At 43.6% G+C, this 20208-nt stretch overlaps 1 protein-coding gene and 1 pseudogene across 2 annotated transcripts in view; both read left to right on the top strand.

Annotated features, from left to right (window-relative positions):
- LOC143774947 (uncharacterized) overlaps positions 1 to 20208 on the top strand; it is a 120446-nt pseudogene that overhangs the window by 80101 nt on the left and 20137 nt on the right.
- THSD4 (thrombospondin type 1 domain containing 4) overlaps positions 7432 to 20208 on the top strand; it is a 1053272-nt gene continuing 1040495 nt past the window's right edge. For both annotated transcript variants that reach the window (XM_077263867.1, XM_077263868.1), the window contains exon 1: positions 7432 to 7775. The gene's annotated coding sequence lies outside the window, so the exon portion shown is untranslated. The remainder of the gene's footprint in view (positions 7776 to 20208) is intronic.

The raw sequence follows: 20208 nt of genomic DNA, 5'->3' as shown, positions 1-20208 counted from the left end.
AAAGTTAAACCGAGAAACGGACGTGTTGATTGAGATTCAATTGAAGCATAAGGTTAAATTATATATTTAATCACCTTAAAGGGAACCTGTCAACCCCAAAATCGATGATGAGGTAAGCCCACCGTCATCAGGGGCTTATCTACAGCATTCTGTAATGCTGTAGATAAGCCCCCAATGTTACCTGAAAGAGGAGAAAAAGAGGTTAGATTATAATCACCCAGGGGCGGTCCCGCTGCGGTCTGGTCCGATGGGCGTCTCAGGTCCTCTCCAGCGCCTATCTTCATTCCATGACGTCCTCTTCTGGTCTTCACGCTGTGGCTCTGGCGCATGGGTACGGACTCCAGGACTCTGACAGGACGCCTCTACACATATGGGTAATTCACTTGCGTAATGTGTGATTTATACATTTATGTTGGCGCACTTGGGACATGTGGGGACTCTTAGAATATTGGAGCATACCATTTGGTTTAACCGACACATGCCCTTAAATAGCCAACTCCATGTGTGTATGCATTATTTTTGCATGCAATTTTTACAATAGTTGATTATATTACCACTGTTCTGTCTCAGAACCTGGATCCTTTCGATGTACGCATGGATATAGTCACTATGTGCTTTTTATTAAGTATTTATTATGATATGGTATACTAATGTTTATGTGACTGATTTTTGTCAAGAAAAATAAGTTTTGTGTAAACTATTGGCCAGTTTTGACTCTTGGTTCTCCTGTTATGCTAGCATTCTGTAATGCTGTAGATAAGCCCCCAATGTTACCTGAAAGAGGAGAAAAAGAGGTTAGATTATACTCACCCAGGGGCGGTCCCGCTGCGGTCTGGTCCGATGGGCGTCTCAGGTCCGCTCCAGCGCCTATCTTCATTCCATGATGTCCTCTTCTGGTCTTCACGCTGTGGCTCTGGCGCATGTGTACTTTGTCTGCCCTGTTGAGGGCAGAGCAAAGTACTGTAGTATGCAGGCGCCGGGCCTCTCTGACCTTTCTGGCGCCTGCGCATTACAGAATGCTGTAGATAATCCCCTGATGACGGTGAGCTTACCTCACCATCGATTTTGGGGGTGACAGGTTCCCTTTAAGGGCACACTAGGCAATACACTATATACACTATGGTTATACATTTACAATAGTCAGATATGCAAATACAAACAGTGGTAGTACAAAAGATATATGCAGATGGATCATGTCAATTATCAGTTTCATGTTAGACCATGTGTGCGCTGGGCTGCAGGGAGCGTGGGCTGCCAGTTGATTTCCTCATTCACTCACAGCACGTTCCTCGACGTGGCCCCCACTTTTGAAATGAACTGCAAGCATAACAGAGAGAGAGACCACATAGCCTTACACTAGCCTTTATCCCCTTTGGATCACTCCCCTCCTGCCCTCTGGACTGAACCTAAATCCCCTTCCCTTGACTTTAGCAGCTAAAGACTCCAAAAACGAAGATGGGTCATAACTGTTAATGGGCGGTCCTAGGGAGGCGGCTTTGGTGCCATCGGAACCGTTCGGGATGCGGTTACATATTGAGACCAAACATAGCTTTGCTACCTGGCTCCTACTAGCCATTCTATGTATTTTCCCACCCTGTGGTGCTAGAACAAATTGAGAACCTGCAAGGTCCGGCCCAGAGATCTTGAAAATGTAACTGATGTGTGACCAGGATGTATGATAAGCCTATATTCTCCTTATGAAATTATAGCTGACTTAAAAAAGCAGTTATTTTAGCTGGCTCAAGGTGTGAGATCTATCACTCACAGCCTTTTGAGTATTGACCCTTTGCTTGGCTAGGTATCCTGTTACAGCTGCACATGGGAAAGTGTTTTTATAATCCCATACCAACTAGGATACAAACATTTGACCCGAAATTATATCTCCAATATTCTGCACAGACTCAAATTGAGAAAGTGTTTTACAATCTATAGGAATCTGTTAAAAACAAAAGGAAAATGGAAGACTTTTTGAATTCATTATTATTAGTGATGAGCGAATATACTCGTTTCTCGAGATTTCTCGAACATGCTTGGGTGACCTCCGAGTAATTTTTAGTGCTCGGAGTTTTAGTTTTTCTTGCCGCAGCTGAATGATTTACATCTGTTAGCCACAGGGCCGGACTGGGACTAAAATTCAGCCCTGGCATTTGAAGTTACACAGGCCCACTTGTCACATGGTGACTGTATAATATCTTTGTACACTTGTAGGCAGGGCCGGTTTTAGGCAAAGTGGGGCCCTAGGCAAAGTTTAAAATGGGTCCCCAAATGCTAACATATTGCACATCACACAGAAGCCTTTCTGTTGTATTTACGTGCGCTGAGTTCAGGCCGCTAAACGAGTTTGATCGACAATACTGAAGTTGTTCAACGCTTGTTTCCCGGCCTCTTTCCACCAGCTGAGGAATAATGATGAGACAGAACGATCACTAATAGATCACTAACAGATCACCATACAGTATCATGTTTTCAGCAGCACATCTACAGTTTACACTGGCAATGTGCTGCTGACAAGGCTTTTTGTTCCAGCAAAAACAATCCGAATATGCAGCATTTTACTTGTTTAGTAAAATACACCCCATAGTCCTCCATATATTATAATGTGCTGCATAGTCCTCCATATAGTATAATACACTCCCTATAGTCCTCCATATATTAAAATACACTGCTCAGTCCTCCACATAGTATAATACACTCCTCATAGTCCTCCATATAGCATAATACAATCCTCATAGTCCTCCATATAGCATAATACAATCCTCATAGTGCTCCATATAGTATAATGCACCGACACAGTCATCCATGTAGTACAATTCACTTCCCATAGTATAATGCACCCCATAGTTCTTCATATAGTATAACGTATTCCCCATAGTCCTCGATACAGTATAATGCAGCCCACATATAGTATAATGCAGCCACCCCAGAGTATAATGCAGCCACCCCAGAGTATAATGCAGCCACCCCAGAGTATAATGCAGCCACCCCAGAGTATAATGCAGCCACCCCACAGAGTATAATGCAGCCACCCGAGTATGTAACCCCCATAGAATATAATACAGCCCACCTCCCCATAATATATAATGTAGCCCCCCATAGAATATCATGCAGCCCCCCATAGTATATAACGCAGCCTCCCCCATAGAATATAATATACCCCCACAATAGTATATAACACAGCCACATAGTACATAACATGGCCTCCCCCATAGAATATAATATACTCCCCATAGTATATAGCAAAGCCCGCATATTATATAGCACAAACCGCATAGTATACAGCACAGCCTGCATACTATAGCACAGCTCGCGTAGTAGATAACACAGCCCACACAGCAGTATTCAGCACAGACCACACAGTAGTATACAGCACAGACCACACAGTAGTATACAGCACAGCCCACGTAGAAGTATACAGCACAGTCCACACAGTAGTATACAGCACAGCCCACAGAGTAATATATACAGCACAGCCCACAAAGTAATATATACAGCACAGCCCACAAAGTAATATATACAGCACAGCCCACAGAGAACTATATACAGCACAGCCCACAGAGAACTATATACAGCACAGCCCAGAGAGTACTATATACAGCACAGCCCAGAGAGTACTATATACAGCACAGCCCAGAGAGTACTATATACAGCACAGCCCACAGAGTACTATATACAGCACAGCCCACAGAGTACTATACACAGCACAGCCCACAGAGTACTATATACAGCACAGCCCACAGAGTACTATATACAGCACAGCCCAGAGAGTACTATATACAGCACAGCCCAGAGAGTACTATATACAGCACAGCCCACAGAGTACTATATACAGCACAGCCCACAGAGTACTATACACAGCACAGCCCACAGAGTACTATATACAGCACAGCCCACAGAGTACTATATACAGCACAGCCCACAGAGTACTATATACAGCACAGCCCACAGAGTACTATATACAGCACAGCCCACAGAGAACTATATACAGCACACAGTAGTATACAGCACAGAGCACAGCCCACAGAGAACTATATACAGCCCACAGTAGTATACAGCACAGAGCACAGCCCACAGAGAACTATATACAGCCCACAGTAGTATACAGCACAGAGCACAGCCCACAGAGAACTATATACAGCACAGAGCACAGCCCACAGAGAACTATATACAGCCCACAGTAGCATACAGCACAGAGCACAGCCCACAGATAACTATATACAGCCCACAGTAGTATACAGCACAGAGCACAGCCCACAGAGTACTATATACAGCCCACAGTAGTATACAGCACAGAGCACAGCCCACAGAGTACTATATACAGCCCACAGTAGTATACAGCACAGAGCACAGCCCAGAGAACTATATAGAGCACACAGTAGTATACAGCACAGAGCACAGCCCACAGAGTACTATATATAGCACAGAGCACACAGTAGTATACAGCACAGAGCACAGCCCACAGAGAGCTATATACAGCCCACAGTAGTATACAGCACAGAGCACAGCCCACAGAGAGCTATATACAGCCCACAGCAGTATACAGCACAGAGCACAGCCCACAGAGTACTATATACAGCCCACAGTAGTATACAGCACAGAGCACAGCCCACAGAGTACTATATACAGCCCACAGTAGTATACAGCACAGAGCACAGCCCACAGAGTACTATATACAGCCCACAGTAGTATACAGCACAGAGCACAGCCCACAGAGTACTATATACAGCCCACAGTAGTATACAGCACAGAGCACAGCCCAGAGAACTATATATAGCACACAGTAGTATACAGCACAGAGCACAGCCCACAGAGTACTATATATAGCACAGAGCACACAGTAGTATACAGCACAGAGCACAGCCCAGAGAACTATATATAGCACACAGTAGTATACAGCACAGAGCACAGCCCACAGAGTACTATATATAGCACAGAGCACACAGCAGTATACAGCACAGAGCACAGCCCACAGAGAGCTATATACAGCCCACAGTAGTATACAGCACAGAGCACAGCCCACAGAGAGCTATATACAGCCCACAGTAGTATACAGCACAGAGCACAGCCCACAGAGAGCTATATACAGCACAGAGCACAGCCCACAGAGAACTATATACAGCCCACAGAGTACTATATATAGCACAGAGCCCACAGTAGTATACAGCACAGAGCACAGCGCACAGAGAGCTATATACAGCCCACAGCAGTATACAGCACAGAGCACAGCCCACAGAGAGCTATATACAGCCCACAGCAGTATACAGCACAGAGCACAGCCCACAGAGAGCTATATACAGCACAGAGCACAGCCCACAGAGAACTATATACAGCCCACAGAGTACTATATATAGCACAGAGCCCACAGTAGTATACAGCACAGAGCACAGCCCACAGAGAGCTATATACAGCCCACAGCAGTATACAGCACAGAGCACAGCCCACAGAGAGCTATATACAGCCCACAGCAGTATACAGCACAGAGCACAGCCCCCAGAGTACTATATACAGCCCACAGTAGTATACAGCACAGAGCACAGCCCCCAGAGAACTATATACAGCCCACAGCAGTATACAGCACAGAGCACAGCCCACAGAGAACTATATACAGCCCACAGTAGTATACAGCACAGAGCACAGCCCACAGAGAACTATATACAGCCCACAGCAGTATACAGCACAGCCCACAGAGAACTATATACAGCCCACAGCAGTATACAGCACAGAGCACAGCCCACAGAGAACTATATATAGCACAGAGCACACAGTAGTATACAGCACAGAGCACAGCCCACAGAGAGCTATATACAGCCCACAGCAGTATACAGCACAGAGCACAGCCCACAGAGTACTATATACAGCCCACAGCAGTATACAGCACAGAGCACAGCCCACAGAGAACAATATACAGCCCACAGCAGTATACAGCACAGAGCACAGCCCACAGAGAGCTATATACAGCCCACAGCAGTATACAGCACAGAGCACAGCCCACAGTAGTATACAGCACAGAGCACAGCCCACAGAGTACTATATACAGCCCACAGTAGTATACAGCACAGAGCACAGCCCACAGAGAACTATATACAGCCCACAGTAGTATACAGCACAGAGCACAGCCCACAGAGAGCTATATACAGCCCACAGCAGTATACAGCACAGAGCACAGCCCACAGAGAACTATATACAGCCCACAGCAGTATACAGCACAGAGCACAGCCCACAGAGAACTATATACAGCCCACATCTCTTCTCTTCCTCCCCTCACCTCCTCCGAGAATGGCCCCACAGTCCAGAAAAAAAAAAACTCTCCTCACCTCTCCTCGTGCCCAGCGTTGCTTCCTGGTTCCTGCTCCTGTCTCAGCAGCTGCAGTCTGCCCGGGACACAGCAGGTGCGCGATGATATGACATCATCGCGCACCCGCAGTGTCAGAGGCAGAGCGGGGAATGATGGGAGAGGAGCGTCTGTAGACGCTCTCTCCTCCATCATTGCATTCAACTGTACCGGCGTCTATACGCCGGTATAGTTGAATGCGACGGCGGGGGCGGCGGATTGAGCGGCCCACCACTGGCACCGGCCCTTCTGGCATTTGCCAGAAGTGCCCTATGGCCAGTCCGGCCCTGGTTAGCCAGCATAAGTACATGTGGGAATTCCCTAGCAACCAGGCAACCCCCACATGTACGGGCAAGAAAAACTAAAACTCCGAGCACTAAAAAATACTCGGAGGTCACCCGAGCATGCTCGAGAAATCTCGAGTAACGAGTATATTCGCTCATCACTATTATCTGACCCATTGTTATGCAACAATGGGGAAAAAAAAGTTCAAAGTTTACTGCCTTCAGAAGAGGACAAAAATGGATGCCACCTTCTTTTTTCGTGGATGAAAACATGGAAACTGATGTCTGAATATGACACATTGATATAGGCAGAAAAGACACTGAAAGAATCCTCAGTGGTAAAAATTGTTAATTTTTTAAGAAATGAAGCCAAATTTATGCACATTTGCTTTGAAAAGATTGAATTTCACGTACTGTGGATTTCAAATCAGTGTCAAAAAACACTGCAGACGCTCTTTGTAGCGGGGGCATGACATAATTGCTTCTCTGATAAATAAAGATCAGTGAGCAACAATACAAATTGCCACAAAGCTTTAGTCCACTGATGATGAATGTACCTTTTAACCATTGGAATAGAAATTTGAGCCGTCCCATATGAAACATATCATCCACAAGAGAAAATAGTGATCAAAATACTGTGGATTTACTGTATAACAGGATCTGTTCATAAAAAATGTTAATTGTCTGACATTGGCATAATATTTGTAGATCCTTATTTAAAAAATGCATTTTTTTTCTCCTAGGTCCAGCTGATGTGATTTTCTGGGACTTGTAGTTCACGATTCGCTGAACACGGAGCACTCTTGCGCTGCAGTTTTTTGTGAATGATGTTGTTTCCGCAGGCCGGCCAGCAGGTGGCGGTAGAGAGCACGCTATCTCCCCACAGCTGACAGTGCGTGTCCCAGTGTTTAGCACCAGTGGGACGGAGCTGCATGGAGAGACGCTTCCTTCTTTCCCACAGCGTGGAGTTGCCAGGGAACTGGAGTGAACCTGCGTGCACCCTCTCCCCCACAGATCTGGAGGAACTTTTCTGCTGGTTTTTAATTTTTGTGCTGATTTCCGATCAGTGGAGGCGGCGAGGTCACTCGTGCACTGATTATCCTGTGTGCAGATCTGGAATCTGAAGTGTGGACCTGGGGAATCCACAGGAGACACCACCACAGGTGAGATCTGGCAGCTACGAGGTGATGGCTACTTACCGCAGCCCCTCTGTAGAAGCCTCCATGTGCAGTGATGGAGCCAGGTGTGAATTGGCACCTGGGTTGGTTATAGGCAGCACCTGCCAGTTCAGGTGAGTGCATGGCTACAAAGTGACTTCTGGAGAAAAGTTGTGTTTGTTTGTGTCAGCCTGTGTGGATAGTTATAGTGTGGGAAATACTGAACCTTGCAATGAGAAGGACATCTCTAGGTGCTGCGTGGTGTCCATGAACGATTCCATGTGTCCGCTGCTGACAGCGGGGGCTGTCTGTGTGACATTGCAGGGGTCATCTTGTTTTATTCCTACACCCCCAAAATGAAGGCATTAGCCCTCACACAGTGATCCCCCTACTGCGGAGTCTGAGGTTCTAATTCTCCAATCCGACCTCGTACCTGCGGGGCCCGACCTACCGTGACCGCGTGGACACAAGGTGCGGAGATTTCTGCAGCTGTCCTATTCACCTAAATGGGTTTGCGGAAATCCATGGACACGCTGCAGAAACCTCTCCATGTGTGGCGCTGATTTTAAGTCACAGAAAATTGGGAAACACATCTGAGCAGTGTGACTGAAGTCTTCGATTGCAGATACAACACCCAAACCCACCTTGGGTCAACAGGATGGGAGTTAGCACGCCATAGTAGACTGCAAAAGATTTGTGGGGCCACCACGTCAGTGGTCTGTGACCACGGGAAAAGAGCACTGTGAAGCTCCCGCGACCTTTGGCGTGCTGGCGCCTATTGTGATTACTAGGCCCCTGCGACATTGTGTGTGCACCATGCCACAACGTAATGAGGTGTAGAGCTTGCTAATCACAAGAGACGCCAAGGATGCTGCACATAGGTGTGCAGTGCTCAGGCCCAGTGGCCACAGACAGCCGACGTGAGCGCTGGACCAAGGTCCTGCATATCTTTCAGCTTCAGCTCTATGTGCTTCTATGTGGCTCTAGATCCAAGCATGATGAAACACTGGAAGTCTGGCTGTTGTGTGTGTGTAAGTGCATTCACATGTCTGAATGTTCCATGCCCGAGAAAAACAGACCTATTATTCTGATCAGGCTAGGATCAAAGTGTGGTTCAAGTGTCATCAGATTGTGGAGAAATAAAATGAAATAATAAAGTTTCTCCATCCTGATGTTATCTGAGTGCGGTCCAATTTTCACGGCCCCATTGACATGTATTGCCGACTTTGATCCGACCCTCATATCAAAGTCGAACATGTCTCCGTGATTTTCTGCAGACCTCTGAGTCTGCGAAAAATCATGGATATGTGAATGGCCCCATACTCTCTCACATGTACGAGTGATCACCATGAAAAACACGGATAGCACTCGCATGTGAAAATCAGACGTTTGAATGATCCGTTAGATGTATGCGCGTTTGCCACAACTTATTAATTGGAATCTTTTCCCAAGGTGTATTTCAATCACCAAGATCCTATACCAGTATGTAGTTGGTGTAATAATAATAACATTAACAAATGCCTCCAATTAGACATTTAGTATAGTTCTTCTGATTCGCTACGTCTCTTACCACATGTTCAGGACATTGCAGTAACTTACCGTAGATATCCATGGTTATGACCACTAAGAACTAGCTAACTGTCACTATATGAGTGGTCGTAACCATGGATACCTAAGCTACTGTAATGTCCTGCACATTGGGTAAGTGACATAGCAAATCAGAAGAACTCTACTACATTTCTACTTGGAGGTATTTGCTAATATTATTATTACACCTACTCAGATTGGGATGGGATCTTGGTAATGGGAATACTCTTTTAATGTTCTCACAGGCTCCTAATCTTCAGATGAAAGCTAATGTGTTTTTTTTGGTCTACCGTTGATAGTCTTCAGGCTCTGCTTTCCTATACAAAGAGTCACCATGCATAAATCTATACCAGACTAGGGCCAATGCTCCCCACTGGACGTGTACGCAGTGTGTCCTTAGCCTAGGAGAAGGAGATCTGGGAGATTCAACGGGATCCACATGCAGCACCAAATGGGTAGAGCCAAATCAGAAGGCAGGTGGGTGCTCGCAAGGCTGGTGAGCACAGCCAAACAGGAAAAATTGAGAGGATAGCGGCACACCACTGATGAAAAAAACTTTATTCAGGCATAGCAAGCCAAACAAACAAACAAACTATTGACTTCAATGGAGGCATTCTGGATTCTAAAGCTGGACATGAGATATCCGATGGGCATGAACTCAAGAAATGATTTATGTGTATTGACATGTTTTTTTTTCCCCCCTTCCCACACCTTGTGCATATGTAATTAATTAATCATTTGTCATGTGTGATTGGTTGTTCATTGATATTTCTTCTGGCTGTGATTTTAATTGTATAGCCTATGACTAAGGGTGCTGCATGCACCTGAAACGCGTAAGACTTTTCATGTTTTTAATATGGCTTTTCATTTTTCATCAGTGGTGTGCCGCTATCCTCTCAATTTGTCCTTAGCCTTATTTAGGCTGAAAAAAATGCACATTTCAACCATTTGCAGGCGGTTGTAGGGGTCAGACGACCATGTCTGGTATTGTGGACACAAGAACCAAATCTGTTAAAAGTGGATGGCTTCCTTGCACCATCTATAATTAATGGAGCGTCATCCATTACATGGCCTATTTTATATGTGGGTCAGGATAGGAGACGCACTGGGTTTAATGGAAAAGACATGATGGGTCCATTTAAAAATAAAACTAAACTAAAAATAACAGATGAGTGAATAGTTATTATTAATAATGTTATTTCTCCAGTGCCTACATATTCCACATAATTTTACAATTCAGAGGGGAAACGTTCAAAAAATATCAGAAATGACCAAGTAACGTATAATTCAATGATTCACCCAAGAGCAGTGAGGGCCGGCTCACAGTCTATGAGGATATAGGGGAATAGTTCCATTAAATTGTACGAGTGGAGAAATAGTGTGGTGTGAATGTGCCCTAAAGTCTTTCTCGTGTCGGTATTTTGTATTTAGAAGCAAAAACCAGGAGTGATGCCGACATCGAAAAACGTAATGAAAACATTTCTACCACTTTGTCTTTTCATTCCTGGTTTTCATTGATTTATATTGATGTAAAATAGTGACGAGCAAACTGCGCACTGCACACAATGCAGCACCTGCCGAGGAATCGGCCAGCAGAACAATGATGGGTGAAATTACAGATGTAGAACATATCGCAGCTGCTGCGGGGCCCAGGATCCGAGACCCCAGGGCAGCCTGCACTCGTGTCTCACTTTACAACACTTTTTGGTTGGCTTCCTTTGTACAGAAATTTGAGGAAACATTTTGGTGCACATTGTTTTATCTTAGAATCAATAGTACACATGGGAATAATAACCTTTGTAATTTATTTTATCAGAGAAATCAGCTTCTTTCCCTTCCTGGACTGATCATTCTCATGTCAGGACTAAAATCTGTACACAGTGAAGACAGATTTTCCCATTATTGGAGAAAACGGTGCGGGGAAGAACTATTGGCAGACAGACATTCTGCTCAAAGTTCTCCTTAAACGTCAGTTACAGTTCTCCGTAAAACTTTATGAGCACCAACTGTCATCTCCTATCTCACATATGGGAAATCTGTATTCACCTGAAGATAGATTTTACCTGTGACTTGAGAATTTTGAGGTTAAATGATCAATCCAGGAGGAGAGAAATACATTCCTCCCTAATAACAAATATTCCAAAATGTCGTATTTTTATGGGTGCTATTGCTTTATAAAATAAATAAAGTTAATAGGATGGTTACACTTGAAAACTTGCCCTTTAGAATTTGTCTGGAAGTGCATTGGTGGTGCACTTACAGCTCCTCAACTGCCACCATATTCCCTAACTAGCAGCACCCTCCCATGGCTGATTGACAGGTCACCAGAGCAAATGAACTGTCAATAAGTCAGAAGAGGGTGCTGCTAGTTGAGAAACGGCGTGGAGTCTGAGGAGCTGTAAGTGCATCATCACACCCCTGTGCTCTTCCAGACTGAACTTCATAATGCAATTTCTTGCTGCTGAGCAGTACTTTTTGGTCATAAAGGGGTTGCCTGACTTATTATTTAAAGGACTGCACTGTTATATTAATGGTTTGAGTGACAGGGTTCCTTTAATTAGAGAGTTCATATTTACTTTGACCTAATTTTAAATTAATACAGTGTCAAAACCCGCCAAGAATAGGCCACGTGTCATCAAGTGATCACTCTGTGATACTAGATGTTATGTCCTTTTGGGTGTGAAGAAGCGCCCACAGTCTGAGATTCTTTTCCTTCCTTTGATTTGCCTGAAACATTGTTAGCTGGCGCTCTCCAGCTCCTGACACGTACAGGTAAAGGCGAGTTTTGTTGCTCAAGGGCTCCTGAGCACTGAGTGATAAATCCTAAGATTAAAAAGCTGTCTGCGTACTGCTGGGAGTCTGTATATGTCTAATTTTAATTTACCTTGAAGAATGTGTTTTCAAAATCTGCCAACAAGCATTGTTGTAAATCAGGCATGGAAGCTAAGGTGGGATGATGGACAGAAAATTTACTGTTCCAAGAATGTGGAAGAAGGATATTTTTTTTTTTTTCATAGAGGAATTTGTAACAGCTTAGTATCGAGCAGGTGTTTAATGGCTCATGTGCATTGGACTTATTACCTCTTTGTTATATTGATAGCCATAATAGTGCTGCCATGCAGATGTACGAGCTCTATGGCCGGGCTTTGGAGATGGTAAGCCAACCCTCCAACACATCAGTTTCCCTGACTCCACAGCACTGCCTCACTACTGAGCATGTACATAAAGTGCAGCACAGATTCATCTCAACTACGACCCCACAGCACTGGTCCCTACAGAGCATGTACATAAAGTGCAGCACAGATTCATCTCCGCTAAAAGCCAAGATCCTTAGATCAGGAACAGACATTTATACGACATTTCATAACTTTCCCAAATTCTTATGACACATTTACAGCACATCCTGCATTGTACTACAGAACCCAATAAATTATATACTGCTCAAAAAATAAAGGGAACACTTAAACAACAGAATATAACTCCAAGTAAATCAAACTTCTGTGAAATCAAACTGTCCACTTAGAAAGCAACACTGTTTGACAATCAATTTCACATGCTGTTGTGCAAATGGAATGGACAACAGATGGAAATTATTGGCATTTATCAAGACACATTCAATAAAGGAGTGGTTCTGCAGGTGGGGACTACAGCCCACATCTCAGTACCAATGCTTTCTGGCTGATGTTTTGGTCACTTTTGAATGTTGGTTGTGCTTTCACACTCGTGGTAGCATGAGACAGATTCTACAACCCACACAAGTGGCTCAGGTAGTGCAGCTCATCCAGGATGGCACATCAATGCGAGCTGTGGCAAGGTTTGCTGTGTCTGTCAGCATAGTGTCCAGAGGCTGGAGGCACTACCAGGAGACAGGCCAGTACACCAGGAAATGTGGAGGGAGCCATAGGAGGGCAACAACCCAGCAGCAGGACCGCTACCTAAGCCTTTGTGCAAAGAGGAACAGGAGGAGCACTATCAGAGCCCTGCAAAAGGACCTCCAGCAGGCCACAAATGTGCATGTGTCTGCACAAACGGTTAGAAACCGACTCCATGAGGATGGTCTGAGTGCCCGACGTCCACAGATGGGGGTTGTGCTCACAGCAACGTGCAGGATGCTTGGCATTTGCCACAGAACACCAGGATTGGCAAATTCGCCACTGGCACACTGTGCTCTTCACAGATGAAAGCAGATTCACACTGAGCACATGTAACTGATGTGACAGAGTCTGGAGATGCTGTGGATAGCAATCTGCTGGCTGCAACATCCTTCAGCATGACCGGTTTGGCAGTGGGTCAGTAATAGTGTGGGGTGGTATTTCTTTGGAGGGCTGTACAGCCCTCCATGTGCTTGCCAGAGGTAGCCTGACTGCCATTAGGTAGTGAGATGAGATCCTCAGATCCCTTGTGAGACCATATGCTGGTGCGGTTGGCCCTGGGTTCCTCCTAATGCAGGACAATGCCAGACCTCATGTGGCTGGAGTGTGTCAGCAGTTCCTGCAAGATGAAGGCATTGAAGCTATAGACTGGCCTGCCCGTTCCCCTGACCTGAATCCGATTGAACACATCTGGGACATCATGTCTCGCACCATCCACCAACCATTGCACCACAGAATGTCCATGAGTTGGCGAATGCTTTACTCCGGGTCTGGGAGGAGGTCCCTCAGGAGACCATCTGCCGCCTCATCAGGAACATGCCCGGGTGTTGTAGGGAGGTCATACAGGCACATGGAGGCCACACACAGACACACACACACACACACACACACACACACACACACACACACACACACAACAGAACATCATTTCCTTGTCTTGAGGCATTTCCACTGAAGTTGGATCAGCCTGTAATTTGATTTTCCACTTAGATTTTTGAGTATCATTCCAAACCCAGACCTCCATGGGATATTAATTTTGATTTACAGTCATCATTTTTATGTTTTATTGTTCTCAACACATTCCACTATGTAATGAATAATGATTTGCAACTGAAATATTTCATTCAGTAATATCTAGGATGTGGTATTTTAGTGTTCCCTTTATTTTTTTTGAGCAGTGTATATTTTAGGAGTCGGTCCACTTTGTACGGACTCCACCAAAATGGACACCGACTCCGACACCACAGCCCTGCTCTACGGTGCTTTCATACATTTTTATTTCAGATGATTTTTCACTTGGATTTTTTATGAAATAAACTGAAAAAAAGAGCATTATGAAAAACTCCTGTGAGTATGGAGATATTATTCCCTTGACATATTACTTCTAGGACTGTTCAAACAGTATCAGACAGAATCCATGCAGAAACACACAAAAGTTGAAATTTGTCAAGGCCCATAAGTCAGTTTTATGCTTTATAAAGGTTGCTAACATAAACATAAATTTTAGGTGCCCAAGCACAATATCCTTAATAGATAGCTGAATATCACCCCCTCTCCACACCCATCCACTTTGTCATGCAGAACTTTTTTGACAAAAGAACTATGGTTCCTATTCATCATTTGTGATTTTTTTTGTCACTTTTATTATTTTTTCTTGTGGTATTCATTGACTTTTCTTGGCACCAAATTCATCCAAATGGTTTATGTGGTTCAAGAATTTTGCAAAATGTGTGACATTTTAGTGCAAAAAGTTGTATATTGTCCTAAAATGCTGCAAAATTGGAGTACATCTGGAAATTCTAAACTTCACCCACAATGGCAAACGTAAAATAAACCTAGACAAAAAAGGCGCAAATGCAATAATGAATCTAGTCTTATGTTTTAATTTGGGAAACATTTATAAACAGAAAAGTTAAACCTTTGTATTACATAGTCCAATTAATTGATTGCTTGAGTGGTGTTTTATGTGGAAAATTAGAACAGAAACTACATTAGAGAACCTGGAGAGCCTTCCCTTTGTATCTGGTCCTGGTTTTAGCACAAGTCATACAACAATCTTAGCTAATTGAATAAAGCCTTGAATATACATACTTTTGGGAACAGAATAAGATTCCGCCAATTACAGTGCCCTGCGAAAGTATTTGGCTCCCTGGAACTTTTCAACCTTTTCCCACATATCATGCTTCAAACATAAAGATACCAAATGTAAATTTTTGGTGTAGAATCAACAAGTGGAACACAATTGTAAAGTTGAACGAAATTTATTGGTTATTTTTAATTTTTGTGGAAATTCAAAAACTGAAAAGTGGGGCGTGCAATATTATTCGTCCCCTTTACTTTCAGTGCAGAAAACTCACTCCAGAAGTTCATTGTGGATCTCTCAATGATCCAATGTTGTGCTAAATGCCTAATGATGATAAATATAATCCACCTGTGTGTAATCAAATCTCCGTATAAATGCACCTGCTCTGCAATAATCTCAGGGTTCTGTTTGAAGCACAGAGAGCATCATGAAGACCAAGGAACACAATAGGCAGGTCCGTGATACTGTTGTGGAGAAGTTTAAAGCCGGATTTGGATTCAAAATGATTTCCAAAACTTTAAACATCCCAAGGAGCACTGTGCAAGCGATCATATTGAAATGGAAGGAGTATCATACCACTTCAAATCTAAGACCCGGCCGTCCCTCTAAACCTTCATCTCAAACAAGGAGAAGACTGATCAGAGATGCAGCCAAGAGGCCCATGATCACTCTGGATGAGCTGGAGAGATCTACAGCTGAGGTGGGACAGTCTTTCCATAGGAAAACAATCAGTCGTACACTGCACAAATCTGGCCTTTATGGAAGAATGGCAAGAAGAAAGCCATTTTTCAAAGATATCCATAAAAAGTGTTGTTTAAAGTTTGCAACAAGCCACCTGGGAGACACCAAACATGTGTAAGAAGGTGCTCTGGTCAGAGTATTAACAAAGTATTAAGTTAAAGGGGCCGAATAATATTGCACGCCCCACTTTTCAGTTTTTGAATTTCCACAAAAAATTAAAATAACCAATAAATTTCATTCAACTTCACAATTGTGTTCCACTTGTTGTTGATTCTAAACCAAAAATTTACATTTGGTATCTTTGCTTGAAGCATGATATGTGCGAAAAGGTTGAAAAGTTCCAGGGAGCCGAATACTTTTGCAAGGCACTGTATATATACTGGTGGACCGTGGAAACAATGTATTTCCTAAAAAAGAGGCTCCACCAATATGATACAATTTTAATATAACAGCTCTCTCACATCTGTGTTTATAAACTCACTGAGATTCTCAGCCAGAAAAGTTGGTGAGAGTAATGCATTTTTTCTCACCTAGCATCCATATGCAATGCGTTTTTAACATTCGCTTTTACAATCTGTAATTCTCTGTCCTTTAAAGCTAGTTTACAAACTAATAAAGCAATCTTATCTTATGTACAGATATAGATATAATAGATGTATAGATACATTACCAACCAAACATTTTGCATTTTGTTTATAAGTGTGATTACTTCTGTCTGGTTGTTGTGATACCATTTTCCTGATGATGAATTGAACGTGCATGAAGTCGTCATCATACAAGACCCTAGTTTTAACCAAAATGCTTCAGAATATAGATATGGTCATTTAATTAAAGAAAACTGACTGCCAAAAGTTTTGCATATACTTTTGCCTAAGTAATTTGTTTACAATGCCATAACTTAAGGTACCTTCACACTGAACAACTTAACAACGATATCGCTAGCGATCTGTGACGTTGCAGCATCCTGGATAGCGATATCATTGTGTTTGACACGCAGCAGCGATCAGGATCCTGCTGTGACATCGTTGGTCAGATCTAGAAGGCCAGCACCTTATTTCGTCGCTGGATCTCCCGCAGACATCGCTGAGTCGGTGTGTGTGATGCCGATTCAACGATGTCTTCACTGGTAACCAGGGTAAACATCGGGTTACTAAGCGCAGGGCCGCGCTTAGTAACCCGATATTTACCCTGGTTACCATTGTAAATGTAAAAAAAAAAAAACCCACTACATACTTACATTCCGGTGTCTGTCGGGTCCCCCGGCATTCTGCTTCCCTGCACTGTGTCAGCACCGGCTGGCCGTAAAGCAGGGCACAGCGGTGACGTCACCGCTCTGCTTTACGGTCGGCGCTTACAGTGCAGGGAAGCAGAACGCCGGGGGACCCGACAGACATCGGAATGTAAGTATGTAGTGTTTTTTTTTTTTTTTTTACATTTACACTGGTAACCAGGGTAAACATCGGGTTACTAAGCGCGGCCTTGCGCTTAGTAAGCCGATGTTTACCCTGGTTACCCGGGGACTTCGGCATCGTTGGTCGCTGGAGAGCTGTCTGTGTGACAGCTCTCCAGCGACCACACAGCGACGCTGCAGCGATCGGCATCGTTGTCTAGATCGCTGCAGCGTCGCTAAATGTGACGGTACCTTAAGTAGTTTGTAGCATTACCTCCACGACACTGACGTTGATTGAAGCCACTAGGGTATTCAAGACATCTTCAGAGATCCTGTTCCATTCCATTTACAAATCTGCAAACAATTCATCTTTATTGCTATGGGTACGTGCCCCAACTCGTTGCTCTAACTCATCCCAAAGGTGCACTATAGGCTTTAAAGCGAACCTGTCACCAGGTTTGGCTGATACGACTTACTGCTACCGCCTTTCAGGGCTTATCTAAAGCATTCTAAAATGCTGTAGATAATCCCCCTATCCAACCTGCAAGAGAAGGAAAATAACTTTTATTATTCTCACCTGCAGGGTGGGCCGGTCTGATGGGTGTCTGCAGTGCGCAGGCGCCGGGAAAGGTCAGAGAAGCCCAGCGCCTGCGCACTGCAGTACCTTGCTCTGCCCTCAACAGGGCAGAGAAGTACGCCTGTGCCGGAGCGCGATGCCGGGGAGCCATGAAGCAAGCAGGAAAGCGGCATGACAAGCAGATGGGAGGAGCCGGTCCAGGACCTTTTTAAAAAAAAAAAAAATTCAAATCTATTGGTCACTCACTACTGTAATGTCACAAACCCCCTGCATATAATAAACTAGCACCCTTTAGTGCCTTTCTTCTGACTCTAAAGAGTGTTAAGCCTTATTAAACCTATGAAATAATTATTTTAAAAACAAAAGGCGTGGGTTCCCTCTTATTTTTAATAACCAGCTGAAGGAAAGCAGACAGCTGGGGACTGGTTTTATTATTCTGGAAAGGGGCCGCTATCCATGGAGCTTCCCAGCCTATTAGAACAGCTCACAGCTGTCTGCGCAGCCTTTACTGGTTATTAAAAAGGAGCTCCCCCAAAAATGACTTGGGGTCCCCTATTTTTAATAACCAGCAAAGGCTAAGCAGACATCTGCGAGCGATGTCCATTGAGCTTCCAGCCTATTAATATTGGTCCCTTCCCAGAATAGTAACACCAGCTCCTAGCTGTCTGCGTTCCCTCAACTGGTTAGGAAAAATAAGGGGGACCCCACACCATTTTTTTTCTTTGAATAATTTATTAGCTAAATATAAGTACGCAAAACTACATATGCAAAGCACTGATTATATATCTCACATACATCTTTCTATCAATCTAACTATTCAGAAGGTTCACGCTGTGAATTTACTGTACTCGGTTGATAAAATGTCAGATTTCCTATGAGATGTGTGCATAAAATTCGGACAGCACACGCATGGTCCATGTGACATCTGATTTTTTTCTCGCACCCATTGACTTACATTGGTGAGTCTCGGACATTTTATGTGGCCATACGCAGTATGCTGCGATTTTTTAATTTTTTTATTTTTTTTCTTTCCCCTCACCCCATTTCCAGGTGAAATAAAATCACAGATGAACACTGCTTCAATGACTAACATTGGTCCAAGTTCAATGTGATTTTTTTTTTTCTCACATTGCACTCGCCGATTTTAGACACAGATGTGAACGTCCCCTAAAAATGATTGCAGGACTACTATCCTAACATTTGGAATGTCGTGAGATTTGTTCCCTTTAGACACAATAGCAGAGATCACATCAGGCACATGTAACCCAATCTGGATAAGATGGCTGAAATATCCAGTGCTGAACATGCTGTAATTATGCCAAAATATTACATGTATCATTACAAAATGTTGCATCTGTGCACGTTTTCTCATGTTACTACACTTGACAAGTGCTATATTTTACTGGCCTCAAATTCCTCATAGCAAATTCCTTATAAGAGTCTTTCATTACTTGTGCTTCGCTTAGTTCTGTAATTTTCACATAGGCATTTATAGGCACATCAATGCGATTCATAACAGTGCCCCTTCTTGGAAACCCAAGCTTATCAGGCAGCAGAGCCGTATCTATTACACTGATGACAGCCTGGGAATGATGTGTAGGGGACAGACAATGGACATTGCTAGGTGAACTAGATCGGTAAAAAGCCCAACAGTTCATTTCAGGCTCTGTATAGAAACATTGAATATTGCTTCTAGAACAATTGCATATTTCTACAAGTTTCTGTAAAACTTATGGCTGGAGGCATCAGGAACGTAGATTGCTTCAACTCAGACTTCATGGACAGAGTCAGCTTTCTTTATCTCCCCCTGGGCGTCACATCATTAGACTTGTACCCAGTTCATTACCTGTGACACAGTGAAAGACTAGAACAAGTATTTGCATCTGTAACTTTCTATTTGGTAGAAGACAACGGTATTTTATTTAACAACTAAAAATTCATCTAAACTAGCTCACATTGTAACTGCAGTGTGCGTCTAGAATTATTTCCTTATGCTGCTCCATTCATTGTATAGAAAATCGGAGGAAACAAGAATGTTTAGGGTTAAAACAATTAACTTTATTATAAATACATCAAGTGACATCAATATATTACAAAAAGTATATAAAAAACGGATGATGTGCCAGATCATCAGCGCCACCTATACCCCAATAGTACACAGTACATCCAAAAAAGTAAAGGTATGCTCC

Source organism: Ranitomeya variabilis, chromosome 5 (genome assembly GCF_051348905.1).
Source record: "Ranitomeya variabilis isolate aRanVar5 chromosome 5, aRanVar5.hap1, whole genome shotgun sequence".
In the NCBI taxonomy this organism is placed as follows: Eukaryota; Metazoa; Chordata; class Amphibia; order Anura; family Dendrobatidae; genus Ranitomeya; species Ranitomeya variabilis.
Note: the sequence above shows the minus strand (reverse complement) of the source record. Positions and strands in the feature narration are given on the sequence as shown.